Source organism: Zonotrichia albicollis, chromosome 1 (assembly GCF_047830755.1).
Source record: "Zonotrichia albicollis isolate bZonAlb1 chromosome 1, bZonAlb1.hap1, whole genome shotgun sequence".
Classification (NCBI taxonomy): Eukaryota; Metazoa; Chordata; class Aves; order Passeriformes; family Passerellidae; genus Zonotrichia; species Zonotrichia albicollis.
The window spans coordinates 12,377,192-12,400,084 of record NC_133819.1 but is presented as its reverse complement, the minus strand read 5'-3'; the positions used below and the strand labels follow the sequence as shown (position 1 = coordinate 12,400,084).

Genomic DNA, 22,893 nt, shown 5'->3' with positions numbered 1-22,893 from the left:
GATTCCCCACACCAAAATTCAGACTGAGACTTAGCTTGAGTCGGTAGCTGCAATACACTTGGAGTAGACTTTCACTGTACGTTTCTATAGATATAATGTGAAATAGGGTAGATTGAGGGAAATGATAAGTGAATGAACCTAATTCTACAACTTGATTTTAACCTTTCTCCTCAGTAATCTTCCAAAACCTAAACATTAGCAATAAATCTGGTCAGCAGAAGACCTTTCCAATCACCTCCTTGGTGAATGATCAGCCTGATTTGATGAGGATGGCCAATTAGAGATTGAAGGAAAAAAATGTTTTACAATACATGGATGACATATGAGGGACACTCTGTTATCTCTATTCTATGTCTTGGGCTGTTCACTTACATTTACACATCTCATATAAGTTCCTTAATGCATTCTGGGAATCACAAATCTATAGTTTATAAAAAAATTAAATCATTTGGATGGGAGGCTCCAAAAAATAGTGCAGAGATACCAAGCTCCAGATCTATCACTCAGGAAGTACAAAGGGATTCCAGAGGTTAGTGAAATAGTCACACTGGATGGAAATTTAAATCCAAAATGTGTTGACTTTTAATATTTTACATTAGTAGAAAAAATAGTAGAAAGTACAACTGTAGAGAAGTTTTGATCTAAAATTTTCAGCCATATTACAATATGTATGAATGTGTTCACACTAGGGAAATAGCCTATTTTGTTATGTTTAGGTTAGGTGGCTTTTCCTTGTATCTATCATGGGCATGGAGTGCCTTTCTTTAATTTAATGAAAAGTAGTAAATTAAAATTGTTAAAATATGACATCAGAAAAAACTGTCTGGTTTAGATGTCCAGTTTTCTGAGAGCAAATATAGATTACATAGGAAATAAATGTGCAAAAATTTTAAAATACCTTTAAATATTTTTCCATCCAGTAACTCTTCTATACACTTACTGGATAATGTGGAGATGACAGATATTCTCTAGATTAAAGATTGTGGAATTTTAAAGTTCTGGCAGTGTATTTCCATAGGTATGTTTGAAAAATCTTTGAATCCTTTCAACCATTTTTCACTTCTGGTTGGAGATCAAGTATTGCAAGGTGCATATGAAAGTAAGTAATTGATTCAGAAGGGAAATCAGAGGTTAAAACTGCAATTTTCTCCAAAGGAAACCTCCCATGTTTTGAATTTTTAGTAGCTGTCTGTGTGTTATTAACAACCGTACTTAGATTTGACAGGCAAGTAATAATGTGGTTATTCATCTCAAAGACAGTGGACCAGAATACATTTCTGGCTCTATAAATGCATTTTAAAAGCTGAAAGACAAATTTCATTACAATAAAGAATGGGGATTTGGTAAATGTAATCTTTGGGTTTTTATTGGTAGATAAATCTTTCTTTTCCTACAGTTGTTGTTTGGGTTTTAGAAAGTTTAATAAATAGAGTATGTAGTCTCCTATTTATTAGCAACACTAATATTTGAAAGCTGCAAGTGCTGCATCCATTTCAGCATACATCTGTCAACCCATCCTGCACACAGTGACACTGAACACAGCCCAGTTACACCAATTTGAACCTAGATCCACTGGAATGCATTTTCTTCCCTGGAAAAATATTGTCCAGACAAAGCTAAAGATAAGACAAATGATGAAACACTGTTCCCAGTAAAATCTACTGGAGTTTGTCCATGGGTTTATGGAGGTGCCCATGTAATGCCCCAGTGGGATATTTTAGAACATCAGACACACACTCAGGTGTATTGTCTGTAGCTGTTTCCTCTCATGGCATATTTTGTAGTGTGCATTTTCCTTACATCAATTTGATCCTTAGTTTTCAATAGCTAAGATTTTGAGTAATAAAACTTTAGCTTAATAAAAAGATATAAAAGGTATGTCAGTATATTTGTCTGCTTTTCCTAAAGTAACTCTGTCAGTCCTGTTATATGTAGAAATGGCAAATAGAAATGAAGTGCTAGTACTTATACACTGCCAGAAATAGTACTGTAAGATTTCAGCACTTCATTTATTACTACTAAAAATTTAAAGGCAGAATGTAAAACTTTTGGTCTCTTAAGCTCTTTGTTTTCTCAAGCATTATATTTCTAGATACCTTTTTTTGATGGTGCTGAACAGGAATCTATTTTTCACCAATTAGTTTTCCTGTAATTATTCTTGTTGCTTTTAATCAGAAAAAAGACTGTCACTTGTGACTTAAATATATGTTAAAAAATCCCATATAATCTCATTTCTTTCAAAGTACTACATTCTAGAAATCACTGAATGTACGAGTTAGGCTAACAATAACTGAAATTATCATAGTTTCACCTGACAAGATTGAAAAAGCCCAGACATAAAGCAAGTGTCCCATGCTCATATAGCTTATAAAATAAAGGCAATTCCTTAGGAATGTAATTTAATAATGATATAAATGGCAACATAAAGTTGTGATCCAGTGAAAGCTGTCTCCTGCATGGTTCATGGCAAAAGAATATTTCTTCTTTTACAGCTGTCATTTTAAAATTGGTATTCATAAAATATACACAGGAAAAAAAACCTTGGAATTTATTCTTTACTCTCCCCAGGGAGTGCTAAGTTCTGGTTCGTTGTCATAGTCTGCATGCTATCCTTTCAGCTGAGAAACTGTGTGATGGAGGCTTATGTTGTTTATGTGAAGTTCTGCCAGATTAAGTGCATTGTTCACCCCAGTCCATGAAGGAAGTGAAGTGGAAATTGTTCTCTGATTACAATAGGAACTGTGTGAAGTCCTAAAAGAGGTGAATACCTTCAAATTCTTTGGACTTTTATATTAAAAACCAGCAATACCATGGTCCATTTTTTGCCATAAAACATCGCTTCACTTTCCACAAGTGTACAGGCTCTTCAATAGTGAGGAGAAAACAAATGGAGATATGGGAGTGAGAATGCTAAATGGCAAGAGAAGCAAGAGCAAAGTCATTGCAGGCACCTGACTGTCAGGTGGGAGCCAGGCACTGCCAGAGCTGTGGCCCTGCAGAGGGTCATTAAAGAACTTCTTTTGTTTCTGTTCACCCCAAGCTGCCAGGCCATCTGTAAATGTGACATAGCTGAAGCTGTGAGCTTTGGGCCTTCTGGACTGACTTCTCTCATTCCCATGCTTGGTCCTTTTGTCTGAAAATTCTAAGTCCTTCTCCATTCAGGAAAAAAAATCTGCATCCCAGAGCTTCTATTGAGGACTTAATAAAATTTACAGAATCATTTAGCCTTGCCTTATAGAGAACATTTCTGTAAATTGTTTGAATTTTATCCTTTTTTAAACTCACAACCAAATTACAAACACAGAATAGTTTGTTATGTTGCTGCTTCAGATTTGCACTGGATTATACCATGATGAAAGATGTTGTCATGTGATAATGTTGCTCTGGTAAATCTGTTGGACTCAATCCACCTTTGAGGGGTCATATAACGGCATGAGCCAACAGTAATGTTAGTTTCTCTGTACTTGTCAACAAGAATGCCAGAGAATTAATGGAATTAATTATATTTTCACTTTTAGGTCTTCCTTCTGATAATGCTAGTCTGGGATATTTCCTTTGTTATTGCCTCTATTACACAGGAATAACTCGAACAAAAATTTTGGTTTATAAATCACAGTGCTTTCATGTAGTGTGAAATAACTTTTGATTCAAAGCACATTTCAAAACAGAAACAGAGTTATGGACAGCAAGAACCTTTCAGAAAATGTATCTCTTCTTTTTTTATGTCCTCACTGCAATTGGTCTCATCCTTTGTCTGAGCAATTGCTGGTTCAGGAGCTCCCCAAACAGTAAATGAAAAAGTTAAATACAGATTGTCTGGTTTTGTCTCATGAGCAGCAATGTTTGAAAGCCAAATAATAAAAATAAAAAGAAATTAGACGCTAATAATATTGGAGACAATTTTCTGAGCTTTGGTTATCCCTTCATCTACACATTATAAAAGTTTGACAAACACGTGACCATCCCCACATATCTGTCTTACAGTTAAATCAAGAATTTCAAATTGAACACCACCAATCTGCCATCTTTCACAAGTACTCAACCCTCACAGAAACTAAATTTGTATGACACAATCTCTCTTGAATCCCCCAAATCAGCTAATCTATAAGTAATACAGACAGAAGGCACAAAACACAGTTTATACCCTTTTATCCACCTGCTATCAAGTCAATGCACGTCTGTTATCTAACCTAAATTGTTGGCAGCAAAGTCAGAACGAGCTTTCTCACAGTGATTAGATGTCACTGCTGGCTCTGTCTCTAGCAGCATATGCTACTAGAATATATCTGTCCTATAAATTGGAAGACTTACTGTACCAGCTATCATTTTGTAGAATATCAGATGGATGGAGCTCTTTATTCACAAGGTCAGAATTACAAAGTGAAATACAAAAAGGATGAGAAGATTCCTAATATCTGCCTAGCCAGCAGCCCATCTCATTTTGTATTTTTCTTTAGAAGTTCCCCAACCTTAAGCTACTTAGAACAAGGTATAATAAACCCCACAAGGAGAACTGATCTGTCCATAAACTTTACACACTAAAATATAGTGATCTATATTATCTTGCATAGATTTATTCCATTTTTAAGTATATCTATGCCAAAAGTGTGAGTTCAGTGTATCTCTTAAAATTTTTGAACAGCAAGAACATCTTGAAATTATTACATTTACAAGCTACGTGGGTGTTTTCCAGAGTCACTTTTGCTGAGCAGTGCACAATGTGCTATTTCAAATTTTTATTGATTATTCCTCCTTCTTGTACTATGGGACAAATTGTAGTGGAACATCTGCTTTACTGTTTATAGCTCATTCATTATTTCCTCTAAGCTTTTCATCCATTAGTTACCCTTAATAATTTTAAATAGCCCCCAATTTTCAAATTCTTTTGATGTAAATTTTTCTCTATAGCTTTAATTTGTTTCTTGTCTTTGCTTCAATTTGGTTCTTGCTATATATATTGAGTTCAGGTGTCTAGAGACATGTACAAGCTGAAAATCTAAATTTATTTTATGTGGTGTCTTCTTAGCACATTCATATTTGTTTCTATTATGTTACATTACACAGGAATTAATTTCTGACCACTGTTGCATCTTCAAATATTTTATTTGGCTGTCCTAAGATTTATTTTCCCTCAAATGTTTATGTTTCTTTTTCATATCAAACTTAGATGTATAGTTTAAATTATTTCTTCCACTTGTAGTATAAAATATCTTATTTACTACTATAACAATCTCTGAGCCAGAAATCACTAAAAGTCTGTAAAAATGTAGGAATTGGCTGGTTCACTCATCTGCTCTTTAAAAAGGGCTGTGTTTCTCTCTATCTCATTTGCCACCATGTGCACCAAAGAATGCATAATTCCAGTTTTATAGGCATTCTTTGAAAAATGGTGGCTGGGTTCTGGACACGACCCAACCACTAAATCCTCAGTACAAACCAAAATTGAGATTCTGATACCTTTAATTAGGCTTGCAGTCAAGTCTTTAAAGGTTCTTTCCATTAAAAGAATAACACAGGTTTGGGAGTCTGGTGGCAATTTCTGAAGCATTACAGCTAATTATTGTTGGTGCAAGGCAAGTTCTTGATAGAAGACCAACTCACCACGAGTGCCAATTAATCTTTATCACTGTCCTAGACCAGGAGAGAAAGGCAATTCTGGTACCAGAGAAGCTAAATAGCCCTCTGTTGATGAATGTCTGTTTTCATCTACCTTATGAAAGTCCAGGATATACAAAGTCCTAATTTAAATCACTGCAGCAGAATGTATAAAGTTTGGTAGCATAAACCCAGTATTTGTTTTCCATTGTGCAGGGGCATTACTACAATGCAGTTGAGTGAAGACAAAAGGAAGGAGTTGGAGTGTGACATTAAAATTATTCATCCTACCGGCTGCAGGTATTTCTCCCAAAATAATAAAAAGACAAGTTAGAGTAATAGTAAATTCCAGCTATGCTATACCCAATCTGAAAATAGCATTGTTTCTCTTACTACAACTGCTTCATAGTCATTTTTAATATAAAATCACAAAGAAAAAAATAAAGGAAGAAAAAATGCAAGCACACACACACACAATGGCAATAGTTATAAACTTAATACCAGAATTGAAAATGCACTAATTATTGGGTAAGCAGTATTACCAAACACCTATCTATGTCCAAAGTGTCCAAATTCTATGTCCAAATCCTAGAGGTATTCCTTTTCTTATCTGAGAAACTCACCACTGGACACAGTCCAGCAGACTACTTTATAACATCACTCTTATGTTTCAATAACAACCAAGAGGAGAAGCTTCCCTTTCTTTTTCATGTAGTCATTTGTTAGACATTTCCTCTAGTGGTAGGGAATTTGGGATCATTTCTTTCCAAGAGAACATGCTACTCATAAAACTATAGATTTTTTTCCAGTGCATCTCTTACTGAGTGCCAAAAATTCCTGGACTGCTTGCAGAAACTATATCAGCATTTTTGTTGTGTTCAAAAATACCTTCAACATTTCTACATTTTAGGGACTGATGCAAAGATTTTTGAAATGCACTCATAACTCTTCCAATGATTTCTCTGACATTTTGACCACTTTCTTGGAATAGTTTGAGGGGACAATTAACCTGTGATCAAATAGATAAAATCCTAAAAGTTTCTGAAGCTACATACTGCTGTCTCAAACAAGAACGCATTCTTCACTGAATTCAGTGGAGAATCTAGAATAAAATCTGAGTTAATGAATGAAGACTGAGACCTGCACAGGGTGCTAGTACTGAATCTTTTGTTGTTACTTTATTTTACTTTATTTTCCCTTCTCTGGTTTTGAAGTATTGAAGTCACAAATTATAGCATCTGTTTTTATTCAGGAGTAATTTTTACTATTTCCCAGCTCCTGGCTACTTTAACTGTTGTCCTTGCATGAGAATAAGGATAAGAAAGAATAAAATTCTTAAGAACCACTGTAAATAATATGTTAAAACCATAGCCACTCATCTGAGAATTGCAAATCTCTTGATCTTCCTCTTCTCTTATTTGTATTAAACTCACACTCATAAGCTTTAAATTCCTTCATTAATCTTTCTTTCAAAAGGAATTTTTCAAATTTTCTTTGCCATGAACAAATAGTACCATCCTATTGCCCTGTCCTCTGCCATCTTCGCTCAACACCCAGAACCATCAATACACAAATCAATAGCTAATAGATTGAATTGTTGGGAAAAGCAGAAGCTTAGCAACATAAGCCATGACAAGGTCATTCTCTCCCTCTCAGGTATCAAACATACACAAACAGTGGCCAGCACTGAGGACAAGAAGCACCTTTGGAGGCTGCCAGGCTGCTGTGGTGCTTGGCCACAGTGTACAGTCAACACACAGAGCACAGTGTGCAGGACAAACACACACACGTGATGGTGCAGACACCCATCCCAAGCTGGGCTTTGCCACTGCACCCCTTCACTGCTTATGAGAGCTTGACTTTACAGATGATAAAATGCAAAGTGTTTTCTCTAGCAATATTTGACCTTAATGCTTCTTTTTAGATATGCCTTGAGCTGGAAAATGTGATTTTCTGGAAGCAGCACAATTACAGAGATATGCAGGTTTGGGTCCTCAAAACCACTTCTCAGCCTTTTGCTTGCTTTACAGGAACCTTTTTACTGGTATGATGAGACTCTTGGTTTTTCAAAGAATCTAGGATGGACTTTAGGTACCCTAGGCAAAAAGCAGTTCATCCCTTTACCAGGAGCAAATACTTCCAGCAGAAAAAGATTTGAAGCCACAGATGAACTTCTCGGTGAGCACTTCCAAAATTGTGTTTTTATTAATGTCTTTCATCTCAGCTGACAGGATTATTAATCATAATTATACAGATAACCTGAGTTTGTGAAGCTTGCTCTGAAATAGAGTAGTGAAATTAATTTCTGGATGGCCTTTGTATATGCAGCAGGGTTTTCAACACTTGTGGGAGAAAATGCCTCCATTGAACACAAACATTGAAATGACACACTCTTCTTTTCTCTGGCTAAAAAAAAGAAATTTGACCAAATAAACAAAATACAGGTCAGATTTTCAGCTGCATAATTTTGAGAATGCCAGCAGTAAATGACTGTGCTGAAGAGCTATATAAATATGCATATGTCATGGCAGCATGTACATCTTTCTAGAAATTTTATCAAATACTTGCTATACTATACAACAGATATAAGGAGTTTTTTATCAGAATAGGTTTTAGAGAGCAGAAATATCTCTGTGTGCATAGGATTCACTGGCTACTGTCTTTGTATCCAGGGCAGAATGTCATAAAAGCAGCTCATTAACACTGAGCTTTTTCAGGTCCCAGAACTGGGACTGCAGTCTTCACAGATGCTCTGCTCAAGGCAGGTTCTCTTTATGATAAATGCAGAGAAACATGCATTTTTAAGGTGTAATTCATCTGGCTTGTTTAAAGCAGTCACTTTAAGATGTGATGAATCATACCTTAGACTCCATTGGCAGTACTAATGAAAATTCCTTAGCTGTAAAGGATGTCTATGCTGACTGACTGAGACAAATTGAGCTCAAGATGCTTAATATGGTGTAATCATTATGGTTTCCATTACCAATTTTGCAAAGCCTTGCTGTATACATATGGGCAATTATATTTTTTGAGAATTAAGGCACCTAAAATTAATAGGCTTTCTCAAAATCTGGGAACCTTGACTTTTCAGTGAAGGATAGGCAGCCATCAGAATGAAAGCAAGTGTCTTTTGGTAATATTGGTTTTAATTTCTCTGTGTGTCAGCTGTTACATATATAAATTGTGAATTATAATATTAATCATATTATAACCTGGTTTGTCTTTATTCATTCAGATTTATAAAGTGCTTGCTAAATGCAAAGGGATGCAAATGCCAAGCATTATTAGCTGTGTTATTCCTCTTTATTGCTGTCACCTACTTATATGTATTTTCAACTCAGTTTAAATTTTCACCCCCAGGTCATACTCCCTTTCTAACTACATTAGATATTTAACTGTCCATCACTGTGCCTTGAGCCCTCTGAATTTTCACATGAGTACATTTGTGATTCAGAGCATATCCCACAATGCCCTTTTACACCCTATATTGAATGTGCTTTCCATATGCTATTAAAGATTCAGCATCACAAGCTATCATTTTATTAATTTTAAGACACTTTTTTTATCAACAGATGAACAATCATGATGATTAAAAATGCTTCTCCTCTCAAGGGGTTGTACAGTATTTTGCATTCTCTGGCATGTTGATTAGTTATGTTGATTGAAAATGAGTGAAAAACAGAGACAACTTATTAGCCAGTTTAGTTAGCTGCTACTTACATTAATGAAAACGTCTGGATGCATGCCCATTAAGGGTACTCGGGAGATCAGAGGTGGAGAAGTGATTCCTTTGCTTCTCTCTGCTGACAGCTTGGGAAGGATCATGCCCAGGGATGGCTGTTGGGGCATACACAGCCTGCAGAGGGAAATGCTGCTGCTCTGGAGCCCAGTCCAAGGCAGAGCAGGGCAGCCAGGCTGGTGGGTGTCTGCAGGCACCCTCTGAATGCTGGCACTGCAGGTGCTGCTTTGGCAGAGGAAATATTTATCAGCAGAAACAGAAGCAGCAGCTCCTCTCCTGCCACTGCTAACAATACAAGGCTTGCTTTCCTTGCCACAGAGGAAACGATGGAAATAAGGGAGGGCATGGAGCTGGCTTTCTGAAGGAGAGCTTTGGGCTTTTTCTTCCCAATTTATTTATTTATGGGGCCAACTCAGAGTGCCTTTAAGGAAGCAAAGTAATTCCTTACATACATGTATTCCATTTCAGCTGATGGCAGGGAGCTTTGGTCTGAGCACAAGCCCCACTCTCTCAGCTGTGCTCAGCTTGGAGGATGCACTGGTGGCCCATGGTGGGGGAGGCGGGGACAGGGCACAGGAAATGCTGCCAAGGTTCTTCAGCGTTTGGAATCGCAAGGATAAAAGCAGTAAAGTGATTTGCCCAAGGTGATGCAGTAAGTGCCAGGAACTGAATCCAGATCCTCTGAGTCACAGCCCAATGCCTTAATCAGCTGACCATGTTTCCAAGCATTTGGCTTTACAAAATCATTTGGCCTGATTTACTGGCAAAGTCATACGATAGTGAATTTTCCCACTACAAAAAGTCAATGACCTAAAAAAAAAAAAAGAAGAAGGCATAGCTTTTCTTTTTTTTCCCTATTAACTGGAAATGTATCATACCTGAGCAATACTGTAAAATAAATGCTGAAAAGAAAGGAAGACAGTAGAAACCAAGAAACCAGGCTTACTGGTAATTTGTTATAAGGAACTGTGCATTGAATAAAAATCAAGGTTCTTACCATCAAAAAAAACCACATTTGTTACTTGCCTGCTGCTGCTTGGATAATGAGAAAGGGTTAAGAAAGAGTTTGGAGGAGTTTGCCCAAAAAAATAACATTTGTTACCTGCCTGCTGCTGCTTGGATAATGAGAAAGGGTTAAGAAAGAGTTTGGAGGAGTTTGCCCATGATTCTTAAACCGTTGATTCTCCACTTTGTTTCTCCATTTTCCTTCATTCTTTTTAGCAAATAAACCAGATTTGATCATGACCTTGCCCTAAATCTGGAATCCACCAGAATTTCTGAGGTGTTTAATCATATGTACTCTGTAATGCCCATGTAGCATGTTATTTGATCTTTTTGGTATTCATTCACATTTTGATTTTTTTTAATACATGTGCATATTAAATATAAAATTCTTCCACTCTTGTGGACTTTGGCCAGGTACACAAATGTTACCCCTTTTTGATACTTAGAGTTAATGCTGGCTTACTGAACAAGTCAGTGCATATCTGTGGGTTTAAACACAGATCTGCTGAATTAGCACTGGAAAATTCAAATAGTTTCCATTTGTTTCTACTTGCTGTCCCAGTAGGAAAATGGATATTTTACTGCAACTGTGAAAAGCAGGATGAACTATGCTATTCAGTGGCTAAACTGAGGAGAGGTACTCAGTACGTAGTTTTCCTTCACAATCTAGTTCCAAGCCTTGTGTTTACAGCATAACAGCCCAAAAGTTGCATCAAAGAGATTCTTCTAGAGGGGCACTATATCAAAGACTTCTGCCCTGCAGGTTTTATCCCTTATGAATGGTGGTGGTGATCTCCAGAGAAGAGCTGCTGCCTGGAGAGGAATCTTTGGGGAGAATTTCAGGGATTTCTTGCTTTTTTTTAAAATATTTTTTCCTTTTTTCCCTCTTTTTAATTTTTTTTTCCTTTTTTGCTTTTTATATTTTTGCAATTTTTACCATTTCCCTTCAGATTTTTGGGGAGAATTTCAGGATTATTTTTTCCATTTATTTTTGTATTTTTTTTCCTTTTCCCCCCTTATTTGGATTTTTTTCTTTATTCCACCTTTCCCTGGGGATTTTGGTATGCACGTCACTGGTGTACAGCACAGATGCATTGCAGTTTTAATCATTGAACTTCATATTCTTTTCAGCAGGGGAGAGAATTTCTGTCATGACATTCATAGGCATCTTTTGGGATACTCGTGTCTGCCATTTTTAAGTTAGATTAATGAACAGGAACTAGCACATAGGAAAACTAAGGAAAAACAGACCCCTCTATTGTGGTATTCTGTTGAGAAGTCACCAGTATATAAACACAGCACATGCCCACCTGTTCATAACATGGATTATTTCATTGTCTCATCTGCTCATTGTATTTAGTGAAACATCCGCTGTGCAAAGTGTTTAAGTCTGTAAGTGTAGTGTCCTTGTGCTCAGACAGCATTCGCCTTCTGAGATCCTGCTGAAATCCCCATCCAGGGAGAGAAAACACAAACAGCAGCAACCCAGAATGTAGAAGTGGAGTGAGTAATTGTCTCCTTTGCAGTGGCTAAAGTGGTTGATACAGCTCCTGGAGAAGAAGATAGCTAAGCATCAACTAGACAAATTAAATTTTCTTTTTCTCTTTTCTTTTAAGAAGGAAGCTTTGCCAACAGGCAACTATCAGGCCAGGTGATTAACAATAAATAACCCTGCTTTTTCAAGTAAGCTTGCACATATTGAACCTCTTATGTACAGAGTACCCTAAAATCCTAATGGAAATACTTCATCTGTCTGTTGGTGGTTAAAGGAAAGTTCACAGGATTTACAGATTTAGAAAAAACCCAATGTGATGGGAGAGTTTTATGATTTAGATGTATACATAAATCCCTAAACTGAGCTAGAAAGAGTTTTGGATAATTTTGAACATACCTAATATGTTCAGGGGGAGGAGAATGACAAGACGCTCTATTTCAGATATGAGAATGACTTTTTTTTATTAGATTTTGAGTGATTAAAAGTCCAGTATAATAAAACACTATGAAATGAAGGATAAAGCAAGCTGGAGGTACTTTGAGTAAAAAGAGCTTCAGATCCACCTCTGATAGAAGAGAATGGAATAATAACCCTGTGTCATCTGCCTGTATCAAACCAGGATTTTCTGTAGGTTTAAAAAAAACTGAGAGAAAAAATATTCAGGAAGATCTTTATACTTTTATTGTCTTGCACTGCATGACAGCACACAAGAGAATACAAAGAGAAGTGGGCCAGAAGCCATGTTCATGTAATCCTGAGTTAGCAGGCAGTAGATCAAATTTATACCTAAAGAATATGCTTCTCTGATAACAATAAAAAAGTGTGTTGTAAATTAGCATGAATATTAAGCATGGTAAGATAAAAACACATCTCATTTCTGAGTACAAAAATATCATTGTCTAATTTCCGCTGAAATGTGTCATAGATGTGCCTTTTATTCAGCATTTTGAAATAAAAATGGACAATATTACACTTCTCAATAGTATAGTTATGCAATTCAATGGGGGATGAAATGTCATGATTTAATAAATAGGATAAAGATTAGTAAAATAATCTAATCACTGTTCTCTCTTTTTTCAGTCATCACTGGGGATGGAAAAGAGCAGGAGAGGAACATTAATTTGAGGCTTTATGCAGATATGGGTCAGTAGTCCACAGCTTTCCTGTTTTTTGTAAGTGCTAGCATGCTTCAGCACAGAGAAGTTCACTGAAAATGAGGCAATGATTGGAAATGAACCATTCCCTTCCCAGAGCAAGCAGCAGTGGAAGTGTTTGTCCACTTGCACCCAGACACGGCCAGGTCTGCTCTGCTCCCAAGGAGGGCAGAGGGTGCTTCTGCAGTGCCTCCAAACAGGTATTTTGAGTCAAATTTTGGTTCTGGATGCTCTGCCTGCATTTAGCCTTATTTAGAACTAGCTTTGAGATGATCTGTACAGTATTGTGCTGCATGGGCTCCTAGTAGGTCTGGATGGTCTGTCCTCCCTGTCCCATATTGCTCCACAGCCATTTCACACAGCCGCAGTCAGACAGAGAGGAAGAAGCCTGATCTTGGACTCATTTCAAGCTCTCAGACATTTCCTAAGTGTCTGCTTACATGCATTTAAGTCCTGCTTTGGAGCTACAGCCCTCCCATTGGCCCCCACCTTCTTGGAGGTCCATACTTTAGTCAGAACAAGCTGTGGTAAGTGGGCCTGTGCTAGGTTCTGTCTCACTGTGCATTTTCTCAGAGGAGCATGTTGTCTGAACGCCTACACCCCTATTCCAGGCACTAGGCATGTTGGATTAATTACAGGCATATGATGGCACCCAGATGAGTCAGTGATTTCAGCAGCCACATACAATCCCTTCTGCTTTCATGCAGTGGGGAGGCAGAGCCTGGATCTGATCTCTCAGCAGTTTTGGCCTGCCCTGTGCTGTACCTGACTCCCCCATTAGCTCCATGTGGAGAGTCAGATACACAAAGCACCAGAGTGCTCCCACATGAACTGTTGTTAACAGACAGCATTTTTCCTGCCTAAAAAATATGCCTGTAGCTGGTCTCTTCACACTTCTCCCCACACACACATTTTGAGGTTTTCATCAGTTATTCACTCTGCAGCCTCAGGTTGCCATCAAGTCTGAAAGTCACTGCACAGTCTAGGTGCTTGTGAATTTATCATGTTACCTTTTTAGCCTCTGGCCTAAAGATTAAAAGCTCCTTCTGGGTTCACTTCAGTCCTAACAATGTAGCTGCATGATACATTTCTGTTCCGTCTCTGTCAGCAGTGATGACAGGGACTTACGAGGGCAGGGTGCTGAGTCATAAAATACAGCTAGAGCAAATTCAGCTCTTAGGAGAAAATCTAGGCTGGGCATAGAAAAATTGTTCTGTTCAAAATTTGGGTAAAAAAGTAATTGTCATCATAAATTCCCTAAAGTTAGGGTAGAGATGGTTTTTTTAGAAAGTAATAGCTGCAACTGAGCTGCAGGCACTCCAGACCTCTCTGGGTACAATTTTGATCAGAGATCAAAAGAGCTGCATTATTTATTCCTAGTAAGTGTTTTTCCTTAACATTCATCACAACCAGACCCAGGTGTATGCAAAGCAAGCCACCTGTTTTCCCTGTCTAATATGCCATGCTTATAAATCACTTACTGAAAAAAAAAAATAATGGTGCTAATTGGTATAACAGCCTGGCCTGTGCTGCACTTCCTGGACAGAATCTGTGGCCCTGTGAGGTGACAACCAAGGAAGGAGAATGCTGTGACAGAAAAGCCAGAGGCAGCAAGTTATGAAGCAATTTGGAGAAAGAGCAGGAAAAAGGAAAGGTAAAAAGGCTATGGATCTGCTGGTGCCATTGCCTGCAGCAATGGGTTGGAAACCCAGGTCATCCCCTGCTGTCAGTGAAAAAGAAAGGAAAGTTTACACTAAGACACGAGGGAGGATAAAGCAGCAGTAACTGACCACAATTTTTGGGGTTTACCATCCCCATTCTCCACTCCCTCATCAATTTCCCTCTGACTGTCCAATCTTGGCCAGGAAGCCAGGCAATGCTCCTGCCCTCCACCTCCAAGGTGGCAAAATTCAGTTTAGCCCACACTGCTTGACAGCCTTCAGGCAGCTCTGACGTTCATTCATGTGATGTTTAAAAGCCTGAACAATCATCTGACACTGTCAGAGCAAGTGCAGATGAGTTGACTCCCTGAGGCAACCTGAACAATGTTTGCTGAGTCTCAAAAGCTGTTTACCATGAAAACATAGAACTGCTCCATGGAAATCTGGTGCTGTGCCTTACATCACATGAGAACTATGTCAACGTTGCTGCTTTTTGCCCTGTTTAATCTGTGGCACTTATAAATCATTTACTGAATAAAGGTTCCTAGATGGAACAACTGTGATGTTTGCAATATCAGCAAAGACCTCTACTGGACTGCCTGGGCAGAATCCATGGTCCAGTGAGGTATGCAGCAAAAGGAAGGTGCATGCTGCCATGGAAGTCAACAATATGTATGAATGATTTATCTGCCTTTCATATACTGGGGTTTAAAAAGCTTGAAACTAATTTATATAAAGCTCAGAAAACCTTTGTGCTAGTCAGGAACAATTGCTGGGAATGTTTGGATCGATGCTAGATGAGCTGTTGACTTTAGTAAAATTATTGATGAGATTTTCTCCATGTGAAGTTTGGGATTAAAATCAAACTGTGAAAGTTTTGCATTAAATATTGATGTTCTGGACCTCACGTGGCAAAGTTGGAAGAGAAGAATAAATTAAGGTCCTTGACTTTTCATCATCTTCACTCCAGCCTACCTCACAGATGCTACAGGCTTTATCTTTTGGGAACTTTACTCCTCTTTCTTCCTCAGTTTGTATAAGGGACCTGCATCTGGCCTTCATCCCACTCTGATAGTCTGTTTAGCCATTAGAAACCCCGGGAAGGGAAGGAATTATGTTCCTCCTCTGTGTAATCAGAGAATTTTGGGAGATGTGATGTTTCCTGCATTCCCTCCTGCAGAGCAGGCCCTTCAAACAGGAGTGAGCTGAGGCACAGCTGAGCTGTGCAATATCTGTTTAATGACAGCTCTGCAAGGGCATCTTTCTCTGGGGTTCACCCAAGGGGTGGTGTTCCCGAGGATGCCAACTGCATATGTCACTATTCTGCTGGTTTCAAGCATCTGGGTTTTCAGAGGAACCTCAAAGAATGCAAATCTTCCTTTTCAGATGAGTCATCCCAAAGGATTGCCCATGGTGGGCAGGGAGAAGCAGATCCTGCAAACATGTCAGGAAGGACTGCAAAAGCTCTCTCCACCTGGTGGGCAGTGACACCTCAGCATGTTTGAGGGGCTCATATCAGCTGTGACACAGACCTGGTTGCTTCAGAAGGGATGTGAGCCCAGCCCTTGGCTGAACTGTTGGCTGTGAAGTTCAGAAAAGACTGGATGTGATGCACTTCCCTGCACAGACTGGGGAATTCTTTAGTGATCCAGTCCTGTGTATTCCCCTTTTGTTTTCCTTGTGAGTTTTCAGCCTAAAACAATAAAGCAGTTTCCAACAATAAGGGGGTTTTCAGCTCTCTGGACTTAGTCATTTCCTATTACTCAAAAGAAGAAAATGTAAAAAAGTTCCAATTTAGAAAGTCTTTGGCTGGTGGTCCAGGCAGCACTTATGCATCTGTTTTCACAAAGTTCTAAACTTTAGAACAGCAGGGGTGTTGTCTCTCTGTGAAAATAACATGATATTTTAGAAAAATTGTTCGAACTGGATAGAAAATAACTTTAAACATCACATAATTTGCAGTGGACATTTGTGTTTCCATGGCAACAGAGAATGCTGTCCTCATTTTATTTTGTCTTGCAGGATATTATAGGAAAGCCTTTTGAATAGTTTCAGTCTTTGGATTTTTGTTACAAATTACCCAAATGTGTAAGAATCCTGTTTCAGAGGCTATATGGACCAAAATTTTGGGTACTAAGCGTGTGTTTAATGAAGAATTTCAATTAATACTGTGACTTATATTAACTTCAATTTATCTGTGTCTCAGTGTTGAAAACTTCAGCCAAAGAATAAAGTTTTAAAATTGAGAAATAGAAGCGATATTTATTATATGTAGGATACATATACTAAATATGTGTAGATCTTACTGACATATGAATTTTCTCAATTTTGCTGGAAAAGAGATTCTTGTTAATTGGACTTATGCATATGTGCAAAAGTTCTTATGGAAAATTCTTCAGGCTTTTTATCATGATGGATTTTTAGGGAACATCTTTTTCCCCATAGTTTCAATATACTGCTTCATGATCAGTTTTATTCAATGTTCTTCATGTTACTTTATAACATTATTTTATGAAATGCCTAGTAGTGCTGTGTTACAGTGTTTGGCTCAGGACGCTGTCTTGGCCTGATCTGAATACCCATTTCAAGTGAAACAAAACCATCTTTTGAGAATGTCATGTAATCATAAGATCATTTAGGCTGGAAAGGGTTTCAGGAGGCCATCTGGACCAACTGGCCTGTCTAAGCAGGAAAAATTTTACTTTTTCAAGTTCACAAGCTTTCTTGTGAACTGTTCCAGCTGAGTTTTGCACACCTCTATCCCTGAATACCATGCAGCATTTCCAACAATGAATATCATCTTACCGCTTGGAGAATAATTATTTTTCTTGCCTGTTTGCCTTTCCTTACACTAGCATCCAATGTGGTCGTGAATTTTTGAAGGCAATTGCAGAGATTGGTGAGAATTATGCATTTAAACGACCTCTGCATTACTGAAATCAGATGCCATTTTGAACACCTTTTGCATCTTTTACACTGAGTCCTTCAGATAACGTTCTCTTTCACTGCAAGAAATGGCAACATTGCACAACATTCCTACAAGTCCCTCTCTATCAACTTCTTTGTCTGGAATGAGACTAAGAAAAGGGAATTCTCTATATTCAGCAATATTTTTTGGACATCTTAGAACTTAATTCATGTCTCAGCTTATCCTGGTTCTACCTTGATTTCCTTTGGTTCACTTCTGTAAATCAGCATGCTCCTCCTTCCTACCAAAGTTATGAAGCAAAACTAAGCACTTTCTAGTTGAATGCTTTTAGATACATGCTCCTCCTTCCTACCAAAATTATGAAGCAAAACTAAGCACTTTCTAGTTGAATGCTTTTAGATACCTGCTATTCAGAAAATGTCTTTTTAGGGATATAAATTATTAATTAAAGGTTCTGGAAGAAAATAATACTCTTTAATTTGAGAGTTTTTTCCTATACTACTTTTAAAATCTTTCCCCAGATAGAGTTCTGTAAACTTCAGGCAACAGAAAATATTTCAAAACTCTCCTTCTGAAACTGCAAAAACAGAAGCAGTCGCCACAATTACAGAAATCAGAAGATGAAGCAGAATTAGCATATTACAACTTGCCTGATTGCTTTTTCCTACATATGCCAAAACAAGATTGGAACAGCTGATCCAAGGGTGTCCGAAAGAGAAACTTTTTCCATGTCATTTTCTTATCATATGATTCCTGCAAAACACGTGTCCTGAAACAATAACAAACATTCTTTCATGGTTCTAAGCAGTCCTTGTTCTTTAATCAGATGATAGTTTTTTAATCTACATGACCTGAACCAAAATAGTTCCTGTGTTTTCCTTTTTACAATTACAGCAAATTCCATAAGGAGCTGTGTGCTATTGTGGGCATGGACAGTAAGGAAATACAACAAATTAGGTGGATTGCTTAAGTTGAAAAGAAGTTGAGAGTTAATGTTTAAACTAATTTGCCTTTAACTTGTGCTGGGAGTGTAAGGAAAAGCACTAGAGCATGTGTTCTATATGCACTTTTAATTATCTCATTTATTTAATATTGTTTTGTCTCATATCCAGAGCAGAAAATTATTTCCAAGTTGATGAATAAACAGATGCAGAAACACAACAATCACTTTTTGTAACAAAACCAGATGCTTTAGGAATGGGAAAGCCAAATTATAATGTGAAAACATGACGGTCCGAGGAAAGGCTTCCTCCACTTTTAATTTAATTGAAAAAATGATTTTATTAATTATTAGAAAATGAGTAGTTTTCTTAAACCCATGAACAAAGTAAAGTTAAATTCAATTTTTGGTCTAACTGAGCTGACCACAGAAGTTCTCATCATTAGTGCAGTTACTATATGATTAAAAAAAAAGAAACTCATAAATAGAAAAAGAATTTGAATTTTCTATGTAAGTAGAAAAAGAAATAGAAACCTACATCCAAGAGAGAAAGCTTTTTCCAGAGTCGGAACTCCCTGTGGCATATTTCATTTTGTAATGCTATTTGTAATAAGAACTTGTTCCTAATTCCATGTTAGGTGCTATTATCCTAGAAATAATAAATATTATGCAATGCACACACTTCACATACAACATAAAAATGCACACACAAAGGAGGATAAGTATAGAAAAATAAAGAGAATTCAAATTTAAAAATTGCTATTTCACCCTGTTGAGCAGATTCTCTACATAATTTTCCTTTGGGCATAATCCATGAAAACACACATAGTCTCAAATATTTCAATTTTCTTTCATACACCAGGATTAATCATTTAAATACACCAGGGAAAAAATAAGAGTTAAAATATGTTACTTTTCAGAATTCTAAGTCACAGAACCAAGTATTTCCCACTGAAGACAAAGGAGATTCTTAACAGGAGATTAATTTAATCTGAAGAATTTTGTCAAAGTTGTTTTTTCTAAGTACAACATAAAATTAGGACAGAGGAAATCAACACTTTCTGAGAGCAACTTGAAGATGAGTAATGAAGTCTGGCAGAATTATTCACCTTCTAGAAGTATCTACCTTTCTCCATATTGGTTGTAGAGAGTGATAGAGGAAATTTAGGAGGGTGACTTGAGGAGAGATGACCCTCCAAGAGGTGCTAGATCCGGTTTAATCTGTGATTGTGACATATTTGTTCTCATGTCTTATGAGTCTGTACTTCTAAGCCAGAAAGCTGGTGAAAAGCAAAATGAAAAGTTAAAAATTAATGAAGTTTTTTAAAAGTTGTTTGTGGCATAAACAAAATACTGTACAGCAAGAGCAGTCAGTGTTTTACAGCTGCTTCTCAGAAAACCAGAATATCCTTGTACCCTTGTGTAATGGTCCTTTAAAGTTCTAACAATAAAACTTCTTAGTGCCATTCACTGTCACATAGCCTATACAGACTTTCATACAACATTAAGAAATGTTAAAACACCTTTTCCCTCCCACACCGTGCATGAATCCTCCCCCAGTCCATGCTTGTTTAGAGTACATTTTTATAGCAAAGATGCAAGCTCAATAACATGCAGTGATTTATCTTGGGAATACGAGCTCAAGCATAACTAAAATGAAAGCATTACGGCAGGAGAATAAGGGATCTGGACCATCTGGGTGAAAATATGTGGCTTTGAAAAATGTTTAGAGGAAAGAAAATTGACATATATCTGGAAGTGAAAAGCTCTGAATTCAACTGAGAGTTTTGTCACTCACTTACTGATTGACTTTATTCATGGCACTGATGATTACTTTTCAGAGTCACATGGTGCCCACTTCTTTACAGTCAAGAAACCAGGGAGATGGGCTAAAACTTGGTTTGCCCATCTTGACAGTGATGTGTTATCAACAATAATTTAATAGCTGTACAACAAGAGCTAATGAGTTCTTTGGTTATCTTTGCCTTACAAGAAGTCATTTAGAAATCTTTTTTCAATTAGAAATAATGTTACAGTACCACTTCCCTTGCTCAGCTATGCAATTTTGATCACGATATGAACATAATAATAAAAATAATAGCCCTCTGCCCAAAACTCAGGAGCATTATTCCCATTCAATATTCACTCAACGGTATAAAAAGGCTTTTTTTCCTTGTTTAGTGTTAACAATTTTCATATTCTCGCTCAGATAAACATGAAGTCGAAGATGAATTGCTAGTGTTTGCAAACAAGGTTAAAGGCTTTCCAGTGCTGAAACAAAAGACAGGCTTTTGTGTCTCGTTGGAAAGGCAAAGCGGAACAGATTTGTTGCTAAAACAATAAAAGTTTATTCTTCTCTCCGTTCTGGTTTTTATGGTTTGTTATTGCTCTGAAACTCATCCAGTACTTACCAGGTGATAAAAAGGACAAACAAAACTCTACTTTACTGGAAAACTGTGAAGCTTTGTTGTCATAGCTGACATCAAATAAACCTTCAAAGTGGGATATTGCTAGAGTCTCTCTGAAGCAAAGCAAAACCCAGAGCCCTCCTAACAAGTGAAAAATATTAGTTTGGCATTGTTCAAAATTCTAAGCTGAATTCTGATAGAATATATGCTGAACTTCTGAGAAACTCACATGAAAGTCAGTAAAATTGCAGCGCTCCTTGTCTATAAACAGGGACTGCCTAAAGGCACCTCAGAAGGTACTGAAACATGGGACCCCACCAAGGGCTGGAAACAGAGCTCTCTGCTTTTCAAAGCAGCCTCTTCATTTGCAAGTCAAGCAGTTATCATGTGGTAAAACACTTGGTGTCAGCAGCTAATGTATCAGGAGCGTCAGGTCACACAGTTTACCCACTCAGCAGTGCACAGTTAACATGTTTTCACTTCACCCCTGAGTCAACCACGTCTGTTTATGATATGTTTAAAATTATCAAATGTAGTCCAAGGGAGTTTATTTCTTTTGAAATATTAGAGAATCATTCACTTAATTCAAAATTATCTTCAAAATATCCAGGAGCTGCTCACCTCACCATGAGTGACAGCAGAGCCTCAATTAAATCCGTTCCAAACACACAGATGAGACAAAGATGAATAAAACCCAGAATTTTTGCCTCCCAATCCTATTCTCCAGCACCACCCTGAACAGCTGATCTTCCCAGGAGTAAAAATCATCTTGTGGGAAGATACATGGTAAATTTATCAAAGTCCATCCCAGATGTATGCAGTAACTCAAGCTAGAGTAAAAAAAAATAAATCCAACACTTAGATAAGGTGGATTTTAATCAGAAAGCCCTAAGACTTACTTTACCTCTCTAAAACACTATGTCTTAGCAGAAAATCTAAGGTAAGGAAAATTGCAGTAGAAGAAAGTAGAAACTGTTTTCAGAAGGCAGCCTAAGACAGGCTAATGAAAATTCATGTGGCCTTCTTCAAGTTTTTGATACCAGTGAAGGCTGAGCAGAATTTCACAGCCCAAATAAAAAGTCACAAAATGAGTATTGTGCTTGAGGGAATTCCCTGCTCCAAATACCAAAGACTCTCTGAAAATAATGAGTGTGAAGCTATACCCAGGTTTTACTGAAAATAAACAGTTACACACCACCACTTCCTCTCTCCTCTTCTGTTCCACAAAATCCCAAGTACTAGCTAAGCATATGTAGACTCACACTGCTCCCAAAATGCAAAAGAGGAGGAGGCATCCCACATAGCTGAGAATTCAGTAAAGGACTCAGAAATGTGGAGAAAGATGTAAAAGAAGAAGGAGAAAGAGAAGACAAGGAGAATAATAGAAGTGCTTATTAGTTTTCTGTTAGATGCCCAATATCATTCACAGAATCTGTGCTCAGGAAGAGAAAGAACACAAATTTGTGGCCACCACTATTCTGCAGAATTTGCTAACTCTTCTGGTTGCTTCTGCTATGGATTTAATAATTTTTAAGGAAGGTTTATGCATGCTGTTTCTTTTCTATATTCAAACAGCACATAATGATCAGATACACTTTTAATGCCTTTAGTCTAAGAGAAACCCACCTGGAGTTAGTCCTATTTAACAGCAGAAAATAAAAAGAATGCTTATGAATTTATTGTGCTAAAGAAATCTGGTTTAGTTCCTTAAGCAGAGCAGCCAGAAGAGCAACTCATGATCATGTGAATACTCTTCTTTACACATATACAGAACTCTTTTTTGTTAAATATTATACTGCAAATGAGACAGAATCCTTCCATGCCCTACAGGAAAGATATGAGAGCCAAGTATGGGAATTACCCATTACCAAGCTATGACAGAGTAAATACATCAAACAAATATCTGAGAGCAAGAGACACACCAAACTCTGAAGAACAGATACCTGACTGTAAGGATTATAAATCAG

The 22,893-nt window shown here is 37.4% G+C and overlaps 1 long non-coding RNA gene across 1 annotated transcript in view; it reads right to left on the bottom strand.

Annotated features, from left to right (window-relative positions):
* LOC141725252 (uncharacterized) overlaps nucleotides 1–9,584 on the bottom strand; it is a 37,407-nt gene extending 27,823 nt beyond the window's left edge. The window contains exon 1 of the long non-coding RNA XR_012577101.1: nucleotides 9,316–9,584. This is a non-coding gene — a long non-coding RNA (uncharacterized LOC141725252). The remainder of the gene's footprint in view (nucleotides 1–9,315) is intronic.
* Between the last annotated feature and the right edge of the window lie 13,309 nt (nucleotides 9,585–22,893).